This window comes from Myxocyprinus asiaticus, chromosome 5 (assembly GCF_019703515.2).
Source record: "Myxocyprinus asiaticus isolate MX2 ecotype Aquarium Trade chromosome 5, UBuf_Myxa_2, whole genome shotgun sequence".
Classification (NCBI taxonomy): Eukaryota; Metazoa; Chordata; class Actinopteri; order Cypriniformes; family Catostomidae; genus Myxocyprinus; species Myxocyprinus asiaticus.
In genome coordinates this window covers 27,526,493-27,548,156 of record NC_059348.1, presented here as the reverse complement: position 1 = coordinate 27,548,156, position 21,664 = coordinate 27,526,493, and the positions used below count along the sequence as shown (strand labels likewise).

The 21,664-nt window shown below is 37.3% G+C and overlaps 1 pseudogene; it reads left to right on the top strand.

Annotated features, from left to right (window-relative positions):
* The first annotated feature begins 1,309 nt into the window (after nucleotides 1-1,309).
* Nucleotides 1,310-20,037, top strand: LOC127440299 (solute carrier family 12 member 7-like; annotated as a pseudogene).
* Nucleotides 20,038-21,664: the final 1,627 nt, after the last annotated feature.

Here is a 21,664-nt window from a genome sequence, read left to right as displayed (position 1 = left end):
AATAATAATATTTTACTTCAATTCCATATAAAAACTTAACCCTAACCCTGTTTTCGATTGAACTATTTGATTTGATCCATTCAAAATAAATGCAAAGGCATCATTTTAGTAGAATGACATTATTTTTATTGAATTATCCTTTCACAAACGGTAGTCCATGTTCTGCGGTGGTGGAGACGGGTCCCGTTCCTCCCGTTATATCATATATAGTGGTCTTGATCATAAGATCACCGTTAGGTCATATCTGAACTCATATCTGTCACAGTGACAGCACTTTGGAAATTAAAAACAGCCGTTTGCAATCGAAGTTTGCACGATTTCTTCGTATACATTTTTGTTCAATTTTTCATTGAAATCTGCTGCTCGAAAGAAACTGGAAACGCGGTGTGACGTCAGAGTTGTTTAATCTATATCTTCATTGGCGATTTGTAGCGACTTCCCCTTTTTGGAGCAATGCCTGCAGCTATACCCTTTTCACCCTTCAAGAGACAGAGAGAAAAAAAAACTATCAATCCCCATCTCAGAATGAATGATGTGATGTTTCAACCTACAGAGGGCAATCTATGTAGGCTACAGTAAGTAGCAAAGAACATTTTTGGAAAAACTGATTTTATTTAAAAGCTGACAGCATGATACTTCTGCCTTAAACATTGCATTAAAAATGGTCATCTGTGATCAAATCTATACGACTTCTCCTTAAACCGTTAACTTTTTGTTCTGAAGTCTGAACATATGAAATATTCCCATTTTCTCTGTATTTGTTAAGTGATCAATGTACAGTAGAAACATTATAGAACAGTCTCTGTTAGTCTTAGGTGCTAACTTGTTTCACCAGACCCACAGCTTCATAGCTGCCTATGTGGGTTGTTCCTGTATATTTAGCAAAGTGCCACTGCTGAGACCCTTTTCAGCCACTCTCACATGACAGATGGACATGTTGTCAGTGCATATCCATCAGTCACGTCAGGTTATGGTTGTGTGCACAACCCTGAAGCTACAGGACAGAGCAAGGGGATTCACTGCTTATGCTTAGGCCCTTTTTTAATCAAATTCACAAGGATTTTATGGAGAATGTAGCTGATTAACATGCAAAATACAAGTTCTGTGCAAAAGCATAGACTCTACCTAACATTCAAGTAGTTTCAGTGATAGATGTTACAGGGGAAAAAGCTTTAATTCAGCATGGTGTTCCAAATGGTTACTTAATGGAGGGATTGCTGCACATGTTTCCTTTGCAGTTGGGAGGGGGGTGGGGCAGAGTATTGGGGTGGAGTCGAGGAATGCCACACTGTGTTGTGCCTTTTGTTCTCAGTAATTTGTGCCCTCTCAGATGGCTCCGACTGCAAACAATCACCACCCATCCAGCCCTCACAGGTACAATGAGAAGGGCAGCTAGCAGAAAAGAGGAAGCACCACCTCAGCACTCTGTGGCAGGAGAGCACGACCCATTGCCCAGAGAGAGGAGTTGTGTAATGCTCCTTATTTGGTGAAAGAGATTGCATGGGTTGCTGCATCTGAACAACAGTTGTGAAGTTCTGAAGATAGAGAACTTCAGACTTTGGCAAGACATTGGGGTGAGACTTTAGAGTGAGAGAAGAAGACTCAAGAAACAAAACGCAGAGCACATGTGTGAGGGAAAATGCCTAATAACTTCACAGTGGTTCCTGTGGAGGATAGCCCAATATCAGACCAAGACTATGATGGACAGATCCTAAAAGAAGAGGACAAGAAGGGGCCAGACACAGCGGCTAGTTCCAGCTCAGGTGAGGGCTTTAACTCATTTTACACTAAAGCTGGGAAAACCAGCCTAGACATGCCCAGAGAAGAGCGGGACTCTTTGTCATTTTTATGTGACTTTTTAAAGGTTTTTCTTTTCACATTTTCTTTGTTCCTGTGTATTCAGTAAATGCATCCTCTCAAATCCAAATGGGTGCCGTGTTTGTTGCCATGTTTTTGTGAAATCTTCTGCTCGTGGAGTGTAAACAAGTGGTAATTTCCTCATCCCCTTTTTTTCTTTTTGTTTTCTGTCTCTCTTTCTGCCATCTTTCACTGTTTATCTTTAGAGAAACTGTTGCATAGAGTGGCTCCACTTGTTTGTATATAAATAAAAGAGACTTTAAAATCTAAAAAAAAAAAAAAAAAAAAAAAATAAAACTTTTACTAAGTTTCCTGCTCCTGTGTTATCAATTTATCTATTCTGAAACGTCATCTCATACTGTAACTTCTTTTGTCTGTCCCATTCAAAATTATGCTAAATTTAAGCTTATTTGTCAGGGATCTGGAGGAACATCAGTTTGTGCTCATTACATAACATGGTGCTGTATTGTAGTTTTTCTTTTTACACTGTGTAATTATTTACTGAATGAAAAGAAGAAAATTGTGGTGTAACACCAACAGCCTTTTGGTAGATGTGGAAAAATCTGTATTTTTTGGAGTTTAAAATGGGACTGAAAATGATTCAAGAAACAAAACGGAAAACGAACACATTTTTTAAACCGGAACCAAATCCCTTTCAATTTGTTCGGAGAGAAAATATTATTTTTAAACGTAAATAACTAGTTAATTTTGTCCTGATACTTTTTTCATGAAGCCAAAGACCAAAGTATTTATCACAGTTAATTTTCTGAATTACACCATCCCCTGTTGCTCGAAAAAATTAGGCTTCTCTCTTTTTAGTAGAACATGATCATGTGCTTTAAAGCTGAAGTATGCAACTTTTTCTTTGTTAAAATACTTTCTCCTATCCCAGCTTAATATGCAGAGACAAAAATAAGTAAGCCATTCATGGGTTAATTTTCTTTCTGTGGCACTTTGAAAATTGCTCTGTTTGTTTTGAGCGACCCCGCTTAGACCCGCACTAACAACTTTATTCAATGACTATCTCTTTGTTTGACCAATGGCAGACAGGGGGTGTATTCAGAAATCTGTTTTGATAACATTGTTTATTTTTGCAATTCCATTTGGTGGCGCTAGTGGTGCAGAATTACATCAGCTTTAATCTGAAGGGAAACTGTTGTGTCCAGGGGTGTATCTAGAGAGAGGGCAGGGTGGGCAGACGCCCTAAGGCCCAAGGTGAAACGGGACCCACAACGGTCGACCAAAAGAAACCATAAATATGACTGTGGGCCCGAGGGATGATGAAAAGCGACCAAGGCCCCCCAAGGAGGGGGTCCGACTGTTTCTTTGCACTGGGATCGGCAAGATCCAAGTTACGCCACTGGCTGTGTGACATATTTATTTGCCTAATTGAATGATGTGCATGTAGATAGATATATGATGCATTAATACTGATTTTATGCTGATAGGTTTCGACTGAGAAGCTGATATGTAATTAAAATGTAATTATCCTTACAGTTTTTTTATTTTTTTTTACTTTTGTTATAATGTTTAGTTTCATATGGCTTAATACAGCTAAACAGTCAAGAGCAATGAGTGTGTGCTCCTTTCTGTTTTACCCAAATGTTAAATCATTATAAAGTTGATTCAGGACTTTATTAGCTCCATGCATTTATGGTCAATGCATGCGCTCTCTGTGGGTACAAGATTTAAAACAATAAAATTAAGTCGGCCCGCATAAGGTGACGTTTAGTCCAAATGCGCCTGAGAGAGATTTAGGCTATTAATTGATTTTAGATGGCCAGATGTATATTTAAAATATTTTGGGGGTATATTATATAATAAGAATACATTGATTTAATTTTTTTTTTTTTATAGGCTTCTGTATGCTATGCTTATTATAATTTCTATGCTGATAAATGCACCCAAATGGTAAGAACATTGAATAAATTATTTTCGTTTATTTTGGGTGAGGCAAGTTGCTTTTTTGAGCTTGTTGTTCCTCTTGCGAGATTTGGCAACACTGCAGCTGGTATATCACCCACCCTTAGCACAGAGTACTGCCATTTTAAAAAGAATGTTATTAACTGTTCTTTTATTTAGTTCTAATCCGTTTCCATTTGGAAAGGACACAGCAGAACATAAATACTGTTTCTGCTCAGAACTAACCAAAATGGAAAACATTTCCCTGGTTTAAAATGCAACTGTAACAGGCATAACCATCCTAAGGTTAATAGTTATCTATTCTTATAGAAATTGCATAATCCAGATGTGGTATTCTGGGTTAATGTGTGTACAGGGGTGTGTAGCAAAGCTTATGTGGCTCATTATTATGGAATTTGTCCCACTCTTTAATTTGCCCTATTTAAATCTTTCCATGACATAAATAGTGCTAGTGAAAATACCTTTTTTGAAATTTTTTGTATAGTGATTGTTTCATTAGTTCACTTAAAATGACAGTATATTTATAATGGCCCTGTGTTATATTTAAGATTAGGTCTGGCTGAGGTAGGCTTGGTTCAGGGATTGGTTTAATCTGCTTGGTTTAAATCAGGCCTTGATATAATGTATGATAACTATGTTACACGTAAAGAGTTTGCATCAAGTTCTCAGCAAAAGTATGTTTCTGGAATCTTGAAAGCCTTGAAAAGCTCTGTCATTGTTCCTTACTCAGTCTGGAAATATACTTGAAATATGATGGCAGAACAGGCCTGGGTATCAGGTATTTCCCAAAATTATAACTTTTTCAAAGATAACTGTCTATGCCAGTCATACAGAAGCAACGCAGTTTTCAATCAGTTAAATATCAAATGATTTGTTCAGCACTTTATATTATATGCTTTTATTTAATTCTCTTTTTCAGAATCATATTTTTTTTCAATGGCAGTAATTCACTGCTGATGAACAGACACCTCTTCCCTTTTGAAGTATTTACGTAAATGAACAAATGAGGTATATTTCGGTTGATGCATCTGATGAACTGGATATAAGGGTTTTTCTGTGCACTTTCTCTTTTGGCAGACCAACTGGTTTTAACAAGCTTTAAGAGAACTTCTGTCTGAAACACCCTCTTTTGAGTTGATCAGGAGTCTTTGACAAAAGACACTCAGTGCAGGCTGTCATTGACACTGTATTGAGGTTTATACACAGCTTGGCTTTACAGTTTACAGAGCACCGTAAAGGGACAGAATCAATAGAAGACAGGATTAAGCTGAGCTACAGTAGTGAATGAACTGTTTGGCTTGTTTTGATGTTAGACCGAGAAACTGGAGCACAGTACGTGACTGACATCACCCATATCCTGGGTACATTGGAGAAAAATTAAGTGAGGGAAAGAAAGAGAGAGGGGGACAGAATCAGAGAGGTACAAGTCTTACACAACTGCAGAACAAAGGCTTATCTCAGAGCATCTTCTCTTTTGATACACTAAGGAATTTGGCATAGTTTTAAACTTTACCTCAACAGGTAGTCAGATGCCATTAATTAAGACTAGCTAACTGGGTTAAAACAAAGAAAAGTGCAGTTAGATCTGCTGCAGAACGGCAGTTTAACAGAGAGTTTTGTAACCGAGAAGAGACACTAAACAAGAGAAAAGGGAAAAGGGTTCCGGTCGTATACAACGGTCTATCAGAGACACTCACGACTCAGCATGGAATGTGAGTCTGGTTTGAATGCAAAGCAATTAGGTGAGTTTGACTGACTAATTGTTATAGATAATGAAATTATAATTAGAATGGCAAGACTAAGCAAACTATTTTAAAAATAACTTGGCATTATTGTCTTAAAAGGATGTGGTATTTATTGTCGTGGATACATATTCTTTTACAAATACAAATCTTTTATATTTGGGATGAACGAGTTTCACTTTCACTGTTACAGTACCTTCAGCCAGAGTTGTAGGTGCAGTAGAACAGTTTGCAAATCTGCTGTTGGGATGGTTGAAGAAGACTGAAATAGTTCATGCTGTCAAATATTACCATAGAGTTGGATGCCTCATTATCATATTAAATAGTTTTACCTGATCTTAAAGTTGTGATCTTTATTTAACTTAATAATTTATCTTTCTGACTATCCCTCACATTATTCCTTCAGTATACTGATTATAGCAGTTTCACAGGCAGTGTAATAAAAACAATGCAGTCAGGCAGCATATTTAGTGATTTCCATAAGTTCTGTGTAAAAAGAAACTGAATTCCACAGCTTCATGTTTAAGTGTTTGCTGTTTCATATTACACATTGCTTTGTATTGCAGCAGTGCTTTATCTTTGATATGACACTTTATGACTATTGTAGGGTACAATGGGGCTAAAGGCACCCCTTAAGAAAATTTAGCTTTTTTCTCGTCCCAAAATGTATCAAGTTTAAAAAATAATTATTTATTTTTATTGAATATTGATGGAGCAACATAATTTGTGTGAAATGAAATAACAATGGAAGGTTGTTTCGATTCAAATTCAGTTTTTAAAAGAAAGGTGGAGAGGGAACCTTTTACCCCACACTTGGGGTAAAAGGCTCCCTCACTTGGGGTAAAAGGCCCCTAGGGGGGTTTAAAGTGATATCATGTAGATTGCGGGGCAATAGTTATAGGGGACAATTTGTCAACTAATGCAAATAATTTTGAGACAGCAAGATGCTTTTTTGAGTAACAAATTAAGATGATGCTTACTCAAAATAGCTACATCAGAAAAAGTCAACCATTTCCTGTTAATTTCAAGTATTCTATAAACAAACTAATCTCTATTATGATTGGATGAGTCAATGGGAGCCCACTTTTAGAAAATGTAATAACAAATCTATTCGCCCCACTTTAAGAAAAACAGTGTTTAATAGGGGCCTTTAGCCCCTGCAACAGGGGGCTTTTACCCCAAATACTATCCTTTCACTTATTGGACAGTTATTGAATAATGTTTTAGTTATTGACCTTAAACAAAACTGAAAATTATAAATAAGTATTTTGTCTCAAAAGAAAGTGTTAATTTCAGTGATTTTCATTAGCTACATACGTTTGCAACATTTAAAAAAATATTGAGAATTAGATCAAATTGCTTCATAATCAACCTATAGACACCACATGCAAAGATCTCATAGAACAGGAAAAATTCCAGTATATAGTGACAAACAGGTGTTTAGGAAAGTGCTGTGGTAGTTTTTAATGCTATTTAGTGTTTTGGAAGAAAATAAAATCAATGGAGCCTTTTACCCCGCAGAGCATTTAGCCCTGTTTTACCCTAATTTTGCTTATTGAACAACACCTGAAAAAGTATTTCTGTGGTGTTAACCACACCCTGAGTTACACTTTGGGTTCTTTCTAACTTGAAGGCATGACCTTGTAAATGAAAGGCTTTCATTTTATTTCTAGACTAGGCAGATACAAATGTGGGTTTCATAATGTTTTTTTTTAAAGATAATATTAAACCTGGCAAAAAAAAAAAAAAACCTTATGAGAGTCCTTTATAATGTCTTTATAACAGCAGTGCAATGCTTGATATAGCATGAAAGCATTTTAAGTCAACAGTAAATGATTAATTTGTGTTGATACTCACAGGATGAGATGGACAGCACTCCGATGGTGTCATCTCTCCTCAACAAACTGGCCAACTACACCAACCTAACCCAGGGGGCCGTTGAGCATGAGGAGGCTGAGAGTGAGGATGTATCAAGAGAGTCACCATGAATGTGAGTCTCCAGCTAGACTCACACTGAGATGATTAGGGGACACATAAACACACATTGCTGACTTTTCTTTAGGCTCTTCCCTGGAGTTTGCAGTTAATTCTGTAGACATCATAGTGGCATCTCAGTTTGTCCTTCACTATTAAAGAGATAGTATATGCAGTAATGAAAATTCTGTCATCATTCACTCACCCTCATGTTGTTCCAAACTCGTATGACTTTCTTCTGTGAAACACAAAATGAGTTGTTAGGCTGAATGTTAGTCTCAATTGCATTTCACTTTCATTGCATTTTTAAATGGTGTAAGTAAATGGTGACTGAGGATAACATTCAGACCTTTATTGAAGAAAGGAATTCATGTAGGTTTGGAACAGCATGATGGTGAGCAGAATTTTAATTTATAGGTGAACTATCCTGTGAAGGAGTACGCTGTGGGGTGAAAGGAGGAAATGGGAAACGTGGGGCTTCAACTCAAAAGGTAGGTCTTTAACCAGGTAACACTCAAAAATAGCTTTTCAGCTTTCATATACACAGATAACTTCGGCAGTTGAAGCATGACTCTCTCTACTCGTCTCTGGTGTGGTTCCTCCTTATATCGCTCTCCCCAGTGCTTACAGTGCTTGCAATCAGAAACATGTGTTAGACATTATAGAGCTCAGGTGTGTGCACACTTACCGCTTTCTCTCTCTCCGGACGAATGCACGACCATGCCCCCGCCGCCACATATCCATTGAAATGTTTTTGTTTTTTGTGTTGTCCTGTTTGAAGGGTCCTCAGATGGGCACATTTATAGGTGTGTACCTGTCTTGCATGCAGAACATCTTGGGTGTGATTCTGTTTCTGCGTCTCACATGGATAGTGGGTACAGTAGGCATCATGGAGACCCTTGCGATTGTCTTCATGTGCTGTTCTTGTGAGAGTTTTTTTCATAATATTAGTTTGTAAGCTCTTTTTGGGATTTAATAACTAATTAATTAACCAGTTTGAGTTTGATTGTTAAAGCTGACAATGTTCACAAATGGAGGCAATTCGATCATGGAGGGTTTTGGCTAGGCCCCTTCATTTCAGTGAAGAGTTATTTAAATGCTTTGGCATGCAATGTCATTCAGAGAAATGTGTACTTCCAACTTTGTGGCAACAATTTGGGAAAGTCACTGTGCACAAAGTGATAAAGACATAAAGACATTATTGGGTCTGGTGCAAAAGAACTTGACTGGCCTGCCGCCTGCTGAAAGCCCAAACCTGAGCCAATTTAAGTAAATCCTTGTTCCAACATACCAGCCTTCTTAGAAGAGTGGAAGCTGTTAGGGACAACCAATTACCTATTACTGTAACACTCATGGTTTTATATGTAAATGCTCAACAAGCACTTAAGGGTGTACTTTTTGCAATATAGTTTATAGTTCTTATTGAACCTTTTTTGATCATATACTGTATAGCTTACTTTTAATTGAGGAATATACTCTGGAAAGGACGTTGGAAACCCTTGCAGAAAATTTGCCACTGATCATTTTCACATGCATATGAGCTTTGTGGCAAACATTTGCGTCGAATCACAAGCTCATATGCATGTGAAAATAACAAGTGGCAAATTTTAGTCAAGTTTGCGGCTAGTTTGCCAGAACTCTAGATTTGTTTTAAGGGAAGGCATATTTTCCACTCATAATCAAAGACATAATTATCAATTTGAAAAAGTTTAATTTCCATATCTGTCTTTTTCCTTATCCATAGACTATGCTAACTGCAATTTCAGTGAGTGCCATTGCAACTAATGGTATAGTGCCTGGTATGATTTCAGTCTGCAGTATCACACCTAGATATTATTTCTTTGACTATATGTTTGTTGTAAGTGAACCTGATTGTTTCTTTTTTTTTTTTTTTTTTTTTTTTAGCTGGTGGCTCCTACTACATGATCTCCAGAGCATTAGGTCCAGAGTTCAGAGGGGCAGTGGGTTTGTGTTTCTACCTGGACACCACCTTTGCAGGATCTATGTACATACTTAGAACCATGGAAATATTCTTACACTAACATTATCCTTATTGGCATAGAGTATAGTATACATTCTGCACTACAGAAGAGCTTGTGTCAGCACAAAGCTACTGTAACTTAAGTGAGCAGATTCTGTCATATCTGAGACAGGGTGGAACAGTCCCCTTTGCCTTTAATTTCTGGCTTGATTGCCCGAGAAATGACTTCAAAAATCAGGTTGACAGATGTATCCTCGTGATAATAGCAATAACCTCTCTCTCTTTTCTTTCATCCTCTGGTGCAGACATACACAATGCCCACTGCTGCTGTGTTTAAAGCTAACCAGAAAGAAGATGAGTCAGCAGCGATGCAAAATAGCATGCGTGTTTATGGGACCTGTTCTTTAGCTATTATGACACTGGTAGTGTTTGTTGGTGTGAAATATGTCAACAAACTGGCCTTGGTCTCCTGTCCTGCATCGTGCTCTCAATTATGGCCGTCTATTCAGGGGTCATCCAAACAGCCATCAAGCCTCCCAATTTTATGTGAGTAATGTTTTGATTTTACACATATATTTAAACTCCATGCAGAATCAGAAAGAGTTTTATTGGCCAAGTGTGTGCTTACACAGACAGAACCTTCCAGTACTCAAAGAAATGCAAGAGCCAGCCACAGAATATCAAGAATAACAGATTTACACAATAATATGATACAATGATATGAATGGTATTGGTACAGAGATTTGTTATTTACTGTATGTACTGTATGTACAAAGGAGAATGAGTATGAGGCATGGGTCTGTACAAGTAGTATAAATAGGACAACTAGAAATGTAAAAAAAAAAAAAAAGTGAATTTGCATATTGCATACATGGGTTTGTACAGGTAGCATGTATTTACATTTTGAAAAAGGTGGAATCTGTCTAAAACATCAGTGCTGGTGAAGCATAGTTAATTTAAACACATTTCATGTGTTGAACCTATTATATTTATGGTCACTTCTGAATGTCAACAGAATCTGCCTGCTTGGTAACTGCACCTTGCAAAATCACAACTTCGACAAGGGTCAAAAGTCAGAGGTGTGGAAGCTTTTCTGTGAAGGTGACTTACTGAGTGAAACAATGTGATGGGTACTTCACCAATAACAATGTGACAGAGTTTCAGGCTATTCCTGGCTTGCTCAGCGGGGCCATATCAGGTGAATACTCATATACTCATTAACAGGGTTGGGGAGTAACGGAATACATGTAATGGGATTACGTATTTAAAATACAAAATATAAGTAACTGTATTCCACTACAGATACAGTTTAAATCATTGGTAATTAGAATACAGTTGAGAACATTATAATAGATATTAATTGACAGTCAATGGCTGATAGGTTTCTGTTATTTTACAGCAATATACAGCAAAATGTATTGTAAGATATGTATTTTTTGCACTGCAAAGTTTTTTTTCCCTAGATGTTTCACATTGTTTGCTACTAAAAACATTATTCACTATTATTCACAACACAATTTCAGGGTTGGGGAGTAACGAAATACATGTAACGGGATTACGTATTTAAAATAAAAAAATATAAGTAACTGTATTCCACTACAGATACAGTTTAAATCATTGGTAATTAGAAATCAGTTACATTCAAAAAGTATTTTGATTACTGAAGAGATTACTTTGCATTTTATTGTCAATTGTTTCATTTAATATTTAGTCCTTTCAGATGGAAAACATTTATACATATAAATAATGCGATCCAAAGTGCATTTGAACAGCAGTGAAACACTTTCTTACGATGTGTTACATTCATACGAGCAGACAGAGAAGTACGTTTGAAGTTTGGAGCAGAAGAAATAGAAATAAACCTTGTGTAAATTGTCAGCTTTACGCTAAGCTAAAATGCTATTTCTAGCCATTTTACATGCACGTTACCAGGCACAATCATATTTTTTTATCAAGAAAATTCACATTGGATCATTATGTTTTTTTTTTCTAGTAAGACCTTTGATATTAGGGAAAAAATTGTATTCTTGATAATAATTTTTGTATTGTTTTCCTGTAAAAATATCTAAAAATCCTTCAAACAAGATCGATCGAATTAGATTGATCTTGTTTTAGAAACAGCACTGCATAAGATATTTTGATTTTTCAGAGGATGTATTTTTAACATGTGTATTTTGTCTTACTGTACTGGCAGAGTTTTTATAGTCAAAACAAGTGAAAAAATCTACCAGTGCTGAAGAAGTAATCCAAAGTATTTAGAATACGTTACTGACTTTGAGTAATCTAACAGAATACGTTTCAAATTACATTTTACAGCATGTATTCTGTAATCTGTAGTGGAATACATTTCAAAAGTAACCCTCCCAACCCTGTATATTAAACATACAGTACACATCTCATTTAACTCAAACCAGTTTACACCACTAGTATTTATAATGATAACAAAATGTAAAGTTATGTCCCATGTTCAATTCAAGTTAAGCTCAATCGACAGCATTTATGGCATAATGTTGACTACCACAAAAAAATAATTTTGACCTGTCCCTCGTTTATTTAAAAATCAACATTATGCACCAAATGTTGTCAATTGAGCTTAACTTGTATTGAACTGGGGGCCTGGGTAGCTCAGTGGTAAAGACACTGGCCAACACCCCTGGAGTTCGCTAGTTCACTAGTTTGAATCCCAGGGCATGCTGAGTGACTCCAGCCAGGTCTAAGCAACCAAACTGGCCCGGTTGCTAGGGAGGGTAGAGTCGCATGGGGTAACCTCCTTGTGGTCACTATAATGTGGTTTGTTCTCGGTGGGGCACCAATTGACTGATATTTACCCACAAACATAAGACCTCCTTACTCAATGGTAATCAAGTGTTATGTACTAAGTGTTAGTCTTTTTCCTAGATAACATGTGGGGACACTAAAGGGGATGATAGTGGAAAAGGAGGGACAGAGCTCAGAGCCAGCATCAGATAACACCAATGATATCTCAAGACCTTATGTCCTCAATGACATCACTACCTTCTTCAGCATTCTGGTTGGAATCTACTTCCCCTGAGTTACAGGTAACTCTGACAGGCTCAGACATTAAAGGTGCTGTAAGCGATTTCAGCCGTTCTACTTCTAAGTGACTGAGACATTGAATTAGCCATGCCCCCTCTTTCCAAAACCCTGCACTCCTAAGATAACAAATTAGCTTTATTGAGACCCACATTGTACAGAAATGGTTGTTTATAACAACAGCAGCAAAATAGCACCCTCAACAGACAACTGTTATGAACAACATGTCTTAAAAATGGCAGTAAGCCTCAATAATTTGCTGCAACCACAATACTACAAGTATGTGCAAAATGATTGACAGGTCAAAAGCATCATTGTCCGCAGCCCGCGGACAAATTTTTATTTGCTGTTTGCAGAGTCTAGTGCTGTCACAGAGACAAGTGAGATATCTTACGACACTTATTTCATTAATATCTTTCAGGGAGTAGGAACATTGTTTGCATACCTTTCCATGAAAAAAAATTGCTTGCAGCACCTTTAAAGGTGAGCTGTGTCATTTTTACCCCAGTTTAAAATGCAGAGACAAATATAAGTAAGCCATTCGTAGGTTGATTTCCAGAAAAGTGTAAACACTGTGGCTCTGCGGCGTTATCAAAACATTGCTCGGTTTGTTTGCGCTTTCTGACCGGCCCAAAACAGCACCATTTGCTCAATAAATGCCATGAATTTGCACCGGAACTCTATGTTTGGGTGACCAATGGAAGTTGGAGGGAGTGCTTTGTTGTGTAACAGTCATTATTTTTGCAGTTCCGTTTGATGAAGCTAGTGGCACAGAAATAACACATTTCACCTTTAACTTGTGGCTATATATACACTAAGTATAAATGCATTTGTGTTCTGAAATAAACAGAATGTATTGCCCTGATTTTAACAGGAATCATGGCTGGGTCAAACAGGTCTGGAGATCTTAGAGACCCTCAGAGGTCCATTCCCACTGGTACATTTCTGGCTATTGTAACCACCTCCTTCATCTGTATCCTTTGATGCATGAAATGAAGACTCTGAGAAATTAGTTTTAAACACAACCTATTTCATTATCATTTTAACTGGCTTTTCAACAATTCAGATGAAGCCCTTAATTATAATAAAAAGATATTTCCTGTGTAGTGTTGTTTGGAGCTTGTATTGAAGGAGTGGTGTTGAGAGACAAGTAAGTACTGTTTTAAAACTTAACTATAAATAGTTTTCAGAATGTGATTATCATTATTGCTAAATCCCCACAAATATGACCTGCAGTCACAGTATTTGAATGTAGTATATTCTTCCTGTCTTTACATGTTTTTGCTTGCTTGCTTTTGTAATAGGTTTGGAGACTCAGTTAAGAGGAATCTGGTAGTTGGAACACTAGCATGGCCATCTCCTTGTGTGATTGTGATTGGCTCGTTGTTCTCCTGCTGTGGGACGGGGTTGCAGAGCATCACTGGTGCCCCCAGGATCCTTAAGACAATTGCACGAGATGGCATCATGCCTTTCTTGCAGGTAACAACATGTGCAGGCTTTCCCTTTGCAATCTTATATTACAGAAAATCATACTTGAACATGTCTTGAGGCACAGGCTTGTGTTTGTTCTTGTGTAAATGTTCTCAATAACAGAAAATGTGTACAAAGAATAATGAAGGAGAAAGCCCTTTGACAGTGAAACCTGCTGTTTCAATAATATATTTTATCAGTGTCTATGTTATATATATATATATATATATATATATATATATATATATATATATATATATATATATATATATATACTTGGAGCTTATATATACATACATACATACACTGGTGCTCTTATGGAAAGAAATTGGTACTTCAATTCACCAAAGTGGCATTCAACTGATCACAATGTATAGTCAGGACATTAATAATGTGAATTACTATTACAATTTGAAAAAAATGTTCAGAACTTCTTAAACTACTTCAAAGAGTTCTCATCAAAAAAATCCTCCACGTGCAGCAATGACAGCTTTGCAGATCCTTGGCATTCCAGCTGTCAGTTTGTCCAGATACTCAGGTGACATTATATGTCATGGATGTGGCTGTCTTGTCGGGCACTTCTCATGCACCTTACAGTCTAGCTGATCCCACAAAAGCTTAATGGGGTTAAGATCCATAACACTCTTTTCCAATTAACTGTTGTCCAATGTATGTTTCTTTGCCCACTCTAACCTTTTCTTTTTGATTTTCTGTTTCAAAAGTGTCTTTTTCTCTGCAATTCTTCCCATAAGGCCTGCACCCCTGAGTCTTCTCTTTACTGTTGTACATGAAACTGGTGTTGAGCGGGTAGAATTCAATGAAGCTGTCAGCTGAGGACATGTGAGGTGTCTATTTCTCAAACTAGAGACTCTGCTGTACTTATCCTCTTGTTTAGTTGTACATCTGACCTTCCACATCTCTTTCTGTCCTTGTTAGAGCCAGTTGTCCTTTGTCTTTGAAGACTGTAGTGTACACCTTTGTATGAAATCTTCAGTTTTTTGGCAATTTCAAGCATTGTATAGCCTTCATTCCTCAAAACAATGATTGACTGATGAGTTTCTAGAGAAAGCTGTTTCTGTTTTGCCATTTTTGACCTAATATTGACCTTAAGACATGCCAGTCTATTGCATACTGTGGCAACTCAAAAACAAACACAAAGACAATGTTAAGCTTCATTTAATGAACCAAATAGCTTTCAACTGTGTTTGATATAATGGCAAGTGATTTTCTAGTACCAAATAAGGATATTTAGATGTTTTGAAAATAAACCTAATTGATTGTTAATCATATTTATGTCTTGAAAATAAACTTAATTGAGTGTTAATCATATTTAGATGTGTAGAAAACAAACTTGGTGTTGAGAATGTTTAGACATTTTTTTTAATGTAAAACGAGACAAAATATTGATTAAGGAAATTATTTTTGCACAGATTCTAGGACTTGGTTATTGTAGATTTTACTTTAACTCATCACTGGGTAATAGTGAAGAGGTCTGATTCTTTCACTGGATAAATTCTTAACTGCACTTGCCCTGTACAAAATATGTTATATATCTGGTAAATTATGAAGTCCTTATATTTTCCATGTTTTCACCACTTTTGAGCTACAGGTAGACTAGTATGTGATTCCCTTTGAAGGAATAATTACAGGTTTTTTCTCAAGTCGTTGCTCAGGGCTGGTAACCCAAAAGGTTGCTGGCACAAATCCCACTAGGAGCAAGCCATAAATCATGATTATTGTGCCCTTGACCAAGGCACTTAACCCCAGATTGCCCCAGGGGTAGTGTGTTTTTAATTACATTACATGGTTCTTGGTGGCACTGGCATGAAATTCAAGGAATCCAGTTCTACCATTCCTGATTGTGTACCAATAAATACATATTCTATTATACTCCTGACCTACCTAAACATTTTAATCTGCCCTGTAGTCAGTGTTGTCCTTTTTTTTTAAATAAAAATTCAGTGGATTAAACATTAACAGATACCACCTCAGCATATGCACATAATCACAGGGTATTCACAGTACTGATACAGAAGTAGCCTATCACAATACTTTTTCCAGACATGTTAAAATTTGTTTTTATATAGTCCATTAAACATAATGTTAACTTAATCATCTAAGCCTGTTTTTCTTCTTTTTTTTTTTTTCACAGAATATCAAAACATCCATGGCAAATGAAAAAACGAAAGGCTTCTGTCATGTGGTGGTGTCCTCTAACCAGCGGGACGGCTTCTCTCACCTGATACAGTCTGCAGGCCTGGGTGGCAGGAAACACAGTTCAGTGCTGGTGGCCTCAACAACTGGAAACAATCCGAGAGCTCCCTCTCCTGGAGGAATTTCATCGGTGCGCACACATCATGTTCTGATAAACTGCCAGAAAGTCAGATAATCAGTTTAAAGAGTTACAGGCAGGGAGGTCAGGGATTATTAGTGAAGATTATATGGCTTGAGACTGTGGCTGAGCTTTATAATGAGTGAACTGTTGTTCTGTTGAAGGTTTTAGGTTTCTCAGCACCAAAAATCTGGTTAAAAGGAGTAATTTATTCTACATAAACTTAGATACGTTTGTAAAAGCGATAGTTCCCCCAAAAAAGGGAAATTCTGTCGTCATTCAGTCACCCTAGACCTGTATGATTTTCTTCTTTGGAACACAAAAGGGAGATATTAAGCAGAACTTTAGCTCTAGTCACTATTCACTTTCATTGTCTCTCTTTACCATACAATGGAAGTAGCCTGCATTGTTAACATTCTGCCTTTTTTTCCACAAAAGACGATATTGGAGTGAGTAAATTATTTTTACTTACTTTTAGGTTAAGTATCCCTTTAAAGGTGCACTCAGTAACTTTTTCATCTTGGACTTACAGTGACACCTAGTGGTGTGGATGCAGCATCATTAAAAATAAATAGTTTTCAGGTACAGGTGTCATTGTAGAAATTCACTATTCACAATCAGCTATGATTAATTTAATCCAAGAGTGAAAGTGTCCAATAACAAGACGGTTACTGAGATTGAGCGAGTGGTATTCAGCTGGTCATGTGATCCTAAAATGGCAGCCCCCATAAGGGTACCCCTGCCCCATATAGAATAAAACAGCTTTTATAAGGTTACTGATATGACTAGAGTCCTCATCTTATGTGAGAGGTCAAGATTTTATACATATGTTTCAAAATTACAATTAATTTCTTTAGGAGTAAAACCTTTTTTTAATGGGGAAAGAATTACTGAGTGCACCTTTAAGTATCCTGTTTTTCACAAGGTGTGAAAACTCTACTTGCAATAAGAATCTTTTTCACACAATCCTGAAGCTAAGATACAATTAAAATGAACTGACAGAAAAAAAAAAAAATGTTTGAGAGACAACTGCTGCCCACCAGACCCTGCTAGTGGCGAAAAATATTTACCATTTTCTCACAAACCAGGATCCGTTATCCGAGGGTACCATTGATGTCTGGTGGATTGTCCATGATGGTGATCTGCTCATGCTGCTTCCTTTTCTGCTCCGTCAGCATAAGGTGAAAGGCAGCAGAACACTGTATCTAATACAGCAAAGCTGCTCAGTTATTTATTATGTGCAGGTCATGTTCACCAATAGTTTTCACACAGTGCCTTTCCCTGCATTGTAATCCCATGGTTCATGTAGGGTTTGAGAAAGTGTAAGATGAGGATCTTCACAGTGGCTCAGATGGATGACAACAGCATCCAGATTAAGAAAGACCCGCAGATGTTCTTGTATGATGCTAAATTGGAAGTTGTGGAAATGGTAAGATACAATTTTGGTACAATTTTTGTGAGATACTATTTCTTACCAAGAACCAAAAGTAAAAAATATAAAATAAAATACATTTTTTCATCATTTACTCAAAAATGTACTCAACATGTTGTTCCAAAACCATATGACTTTCTTCCTTGGAACTCAAAAGGAGAAATTTTAAAGAATGTTCGCTCTTTTCCATACAATTACAATGAACTGGGACCGGAGCTTTCACACTTCAAAAGGGAAAAAAAGGAAAAACTTGACCAGTACATTATTTAAAGTAATAAAGTAATACAGGTTTGAAACAACATCAGGGTGAGTAAATAAAGACAGAAGTTTCATTTTTGGGTAAACTATTCCTTAAACAAAAGTACAGTGGAATGTTTCTGATATGAAGAAATTGCAATTTGAAGTATGACTTCACCAGTTTCTCTGTCAATATCTCTGTGGCATGCAGGTGATATTTCAGCCTTTACCTATGAGAAGACCCTTGTGATGGAGCAGCACTCTCAGATGCTCAAGTAGATGCTGCTGTCTAATACAGAGCGGGAGAGAGAGGTAATATTTCTCCACAAATATAATCTTTTATTGTTTTCAAGTTATTATGGGACTGTAAGGGAAATATGGAGTATAAATCTATTTTTTGCAATAAGCTAAAGTGTCTGTGAGAGGACTTTAAGGTTTAGTCACAATTTAAAGGGATAGTTCATCAAAAAGCAAAAATTCGGTCTTCATTTACTCACTCTCATCTTGTTCCAAACCTGTAAGATTTTATTTTTTCTGTAAAATGCAAGAGGAGATGTTAGGTAGAATGACAGCCTCAGTCTACATTCACTTTCATTGTATGATAAAAATCCAATGAAAGTGAATGGTGATTCTTAGACTGTGATTCTGCCTAACATCTCTTTTTTGTATTCCAAGGAAGAATGGAAGTCTTAAGGGGTTGGAACAATATCAGGGTGAGTAAATGATGACAGAATTGTCATTTTTCAGCTGTCCCATCAGAGTATGTTAGGACTCTGTGTTACGCTAGGCCTTTTCCTCTTGCTTAACGATTTTGGATTGTCTGCTCTGTGGCGAATGCCAGATTCAAAGCATCACAGACGAATCCCGGAATCCCATCAGGAGGAAGCCCTGTGTGGAGAAACCGTCATTCAACACGTTACAAGTGCCAACCATAATTCTGGATGAGGAGGTAGCTCAGGGTTTTACTGCTCACTGCTGACTGATGCCAAATTCACTAGATAACCATCTCATCCAAAGCTCCAGGACAACTCGATCCAGTCTCCCTCATTAATCCCTTCACAATGTGATGCATAACAGAGCCAAAGATTCCATCAAGGGCTGCTTTCCACCCTCTGATTTGTGTATGTCCACTTTGGTCTTATCCTTTTAATTTCACTTAGCATTAAGCATAACATATTACCAATTAGGATTTTTAAAAAGAGTATGTTTTACACGTGAGTTATAAATACATTTGTAAAGCAATGAAAATGACTGTGGCCCTGAAAATGTCATACTGTAACTTAATTTGTCTACAGCATGTCTGCATGTCATCATAGTGCATGAGAGTGTGTTATGGATACCTTTGAGTTGAAATGTGTGCAACTCCACTAATTATTCTGTATTGTCTGCTCTTATACAAGACATTTATTTATTTGTTTGTTTGTTTGTTTGTTTATTTCAATCTATTTATTTTGTATAACAATATTTGAACATGTAGGCCACACTATAAAAATGTATGAATGTATTATGTAACAAAATTTTTTGCAGATGCCACTTTGTTTAATATTTTGTATCTAATGCAATATTTTTAAGTGTGTCTGGGTCCAAATACTTTTTGGGTCCACTTTATATGAGGCTCACTAGAAAGACCATGTTGGTTTTGTTGGACCAACTAGACAAGCTGGTTAGTGAGAGGAACCGGCACCAGGAAGCCAACATGGCCGTGCAGGACATCTTCAATATGAAACCGTGAGTTCATAGATCAGTGAAAACCAGTTTACCTGGATCAGTTTATTCATGTTTCGTTATGGAATTTTCAAAGTTGGATGTTTGTTTGTTTTTTGTACCTTTTCCACCTCAAATAATGTATAAGACATATGTTGCTTGCATGTGTGTCAGACTAAATGTGGCATGATATGGTGTGTCATAAAGGAATAGTTCACCCAAAAATGAAAATTCTCTCATCATTTGCTCACCCTCATGCCATCCCAGATGTGTATTTTTTTAATTTATTTATTTTTTTAATTTTTTTTGCAGAACACAAACCAAGATTTTATTTAAAAAAAAATAATAATAATATCTCAGCTCTATAGGTTTATTCAATGCAAGTAAATTGTGACCAAAATTTTGAAGCTCCAAAAATCACATAAAGTCAACATAAAGGTAATCCACATGACTCCAGTGGTTAAATCCATGTCTTCTGAAGCTATCCAACTGGTTTTGGGTGAGAACAGACCAAATTACAACTCCTTTTTCACCATATATCTTGACTTGAGCAGTCTCCTTGGCGATCATGATTTCAAGCTCAGTTACACTTCCTAGCACCATCTAGTGCTTTGCACAGGCATAAAGTACTAGGAAGAGTAATCACGCTTTAAATTATGATCATGCCTAAAGACTGCAATGGCAAGATGTACTGTGAAAAAGGAGTTATATTTTGGTCTGTTCTCACCCAAAATCAACTGGATCACTTCAGAAGATATGGATTTAACCACTGGAGTCGTATGAATTACTTTTATGCTGCCTTTATGTGCCTTTTGGAACTTCAAAGTTTTGGAAACCATTCACTTACATTGTATGGACCTTAGTTAGTTTTAATGTGAGTCATAGTTACGGCATATGTGAGCATGTGGCATGTTACTCATTGGATCATTATTACTTAGATGTTTCAGTTTGCATGTGTTACAGTACTAACCTTGTGCTTTCAAGAGATAATGCCTACAGTTTGTTAGCTTACATTACTTAGCTTGATATTGCATTCATCACCTTCAGAAACATTTTAATGTAAACTTAAATAGTTTTTGCCATGAAAATAGCCATGGAAGCTTGCATGGCATTAAATCAGTAAACAAATCACTTTGCATTTCACTAATGTTTAACTCTATGGAAAAATCAGGCCTTTCTGCTTTCTAGCCAAAAGGATGCTTGTTTCATTTTATACCCAGTATGACATCAGTGGCTACACTGTTGTCCAGGCTTACATTTTTAATCATTTTGATTAAACATTTATTAACATTTATTATTAAACATCTAGTACACAAAAGCAGTCCTTTAAAGGGATAGTTAAAAAAAAAAAAAAAAAAAAGATTAGTTCATCATTTACCCACTCGTGTTGTTCCAAACCTGTACAACCTTCATTGGTGGTTGTACAGGTTTGTTCAACCACCTTGGTGGTTCACGAGCACCACCTTTGGCTCAACCTGGTCGAGATGGGAGAGGCCGACAAGGCACGGTTCCTTGCTGCCCCCACTTCCCAGGTTGGCCTGTCCGGCGACACCATCGAGGACTTTGCCCAGCAGTTCTCAGCGGTGAAGCAGCAGACAGAAGTTATCCGGCACATCCTGCCCCGGTGCGGCTAAAGATCCTGCACCCTGTCTGCTCGTTGCCAAGGGCGTCCCCCTGCGGTGACTGCACCGGCTCTGCTGCAGCCCAGCCCCGGCATGGAGCCCACTGCAGGAAGCAGATGCCACCCGTCTCGCAGCTGTCAAGAACCCACAAAAGGCTTCGAAGCGCCCCTGAGACGGGTGACCCAGGGACGACGAAACCCGCTGCTCTGGAGCTGGTAAGCAGACCACTCCATCCCCCGGTGGAGGGCCGGGAGGAGAATCGTTTGTTACCTTTGCATTTAATTGAGCCGCATGCTCAAGTGGTTGCAGTACCCAAGAGTTCAGCAAGAGCGGTTT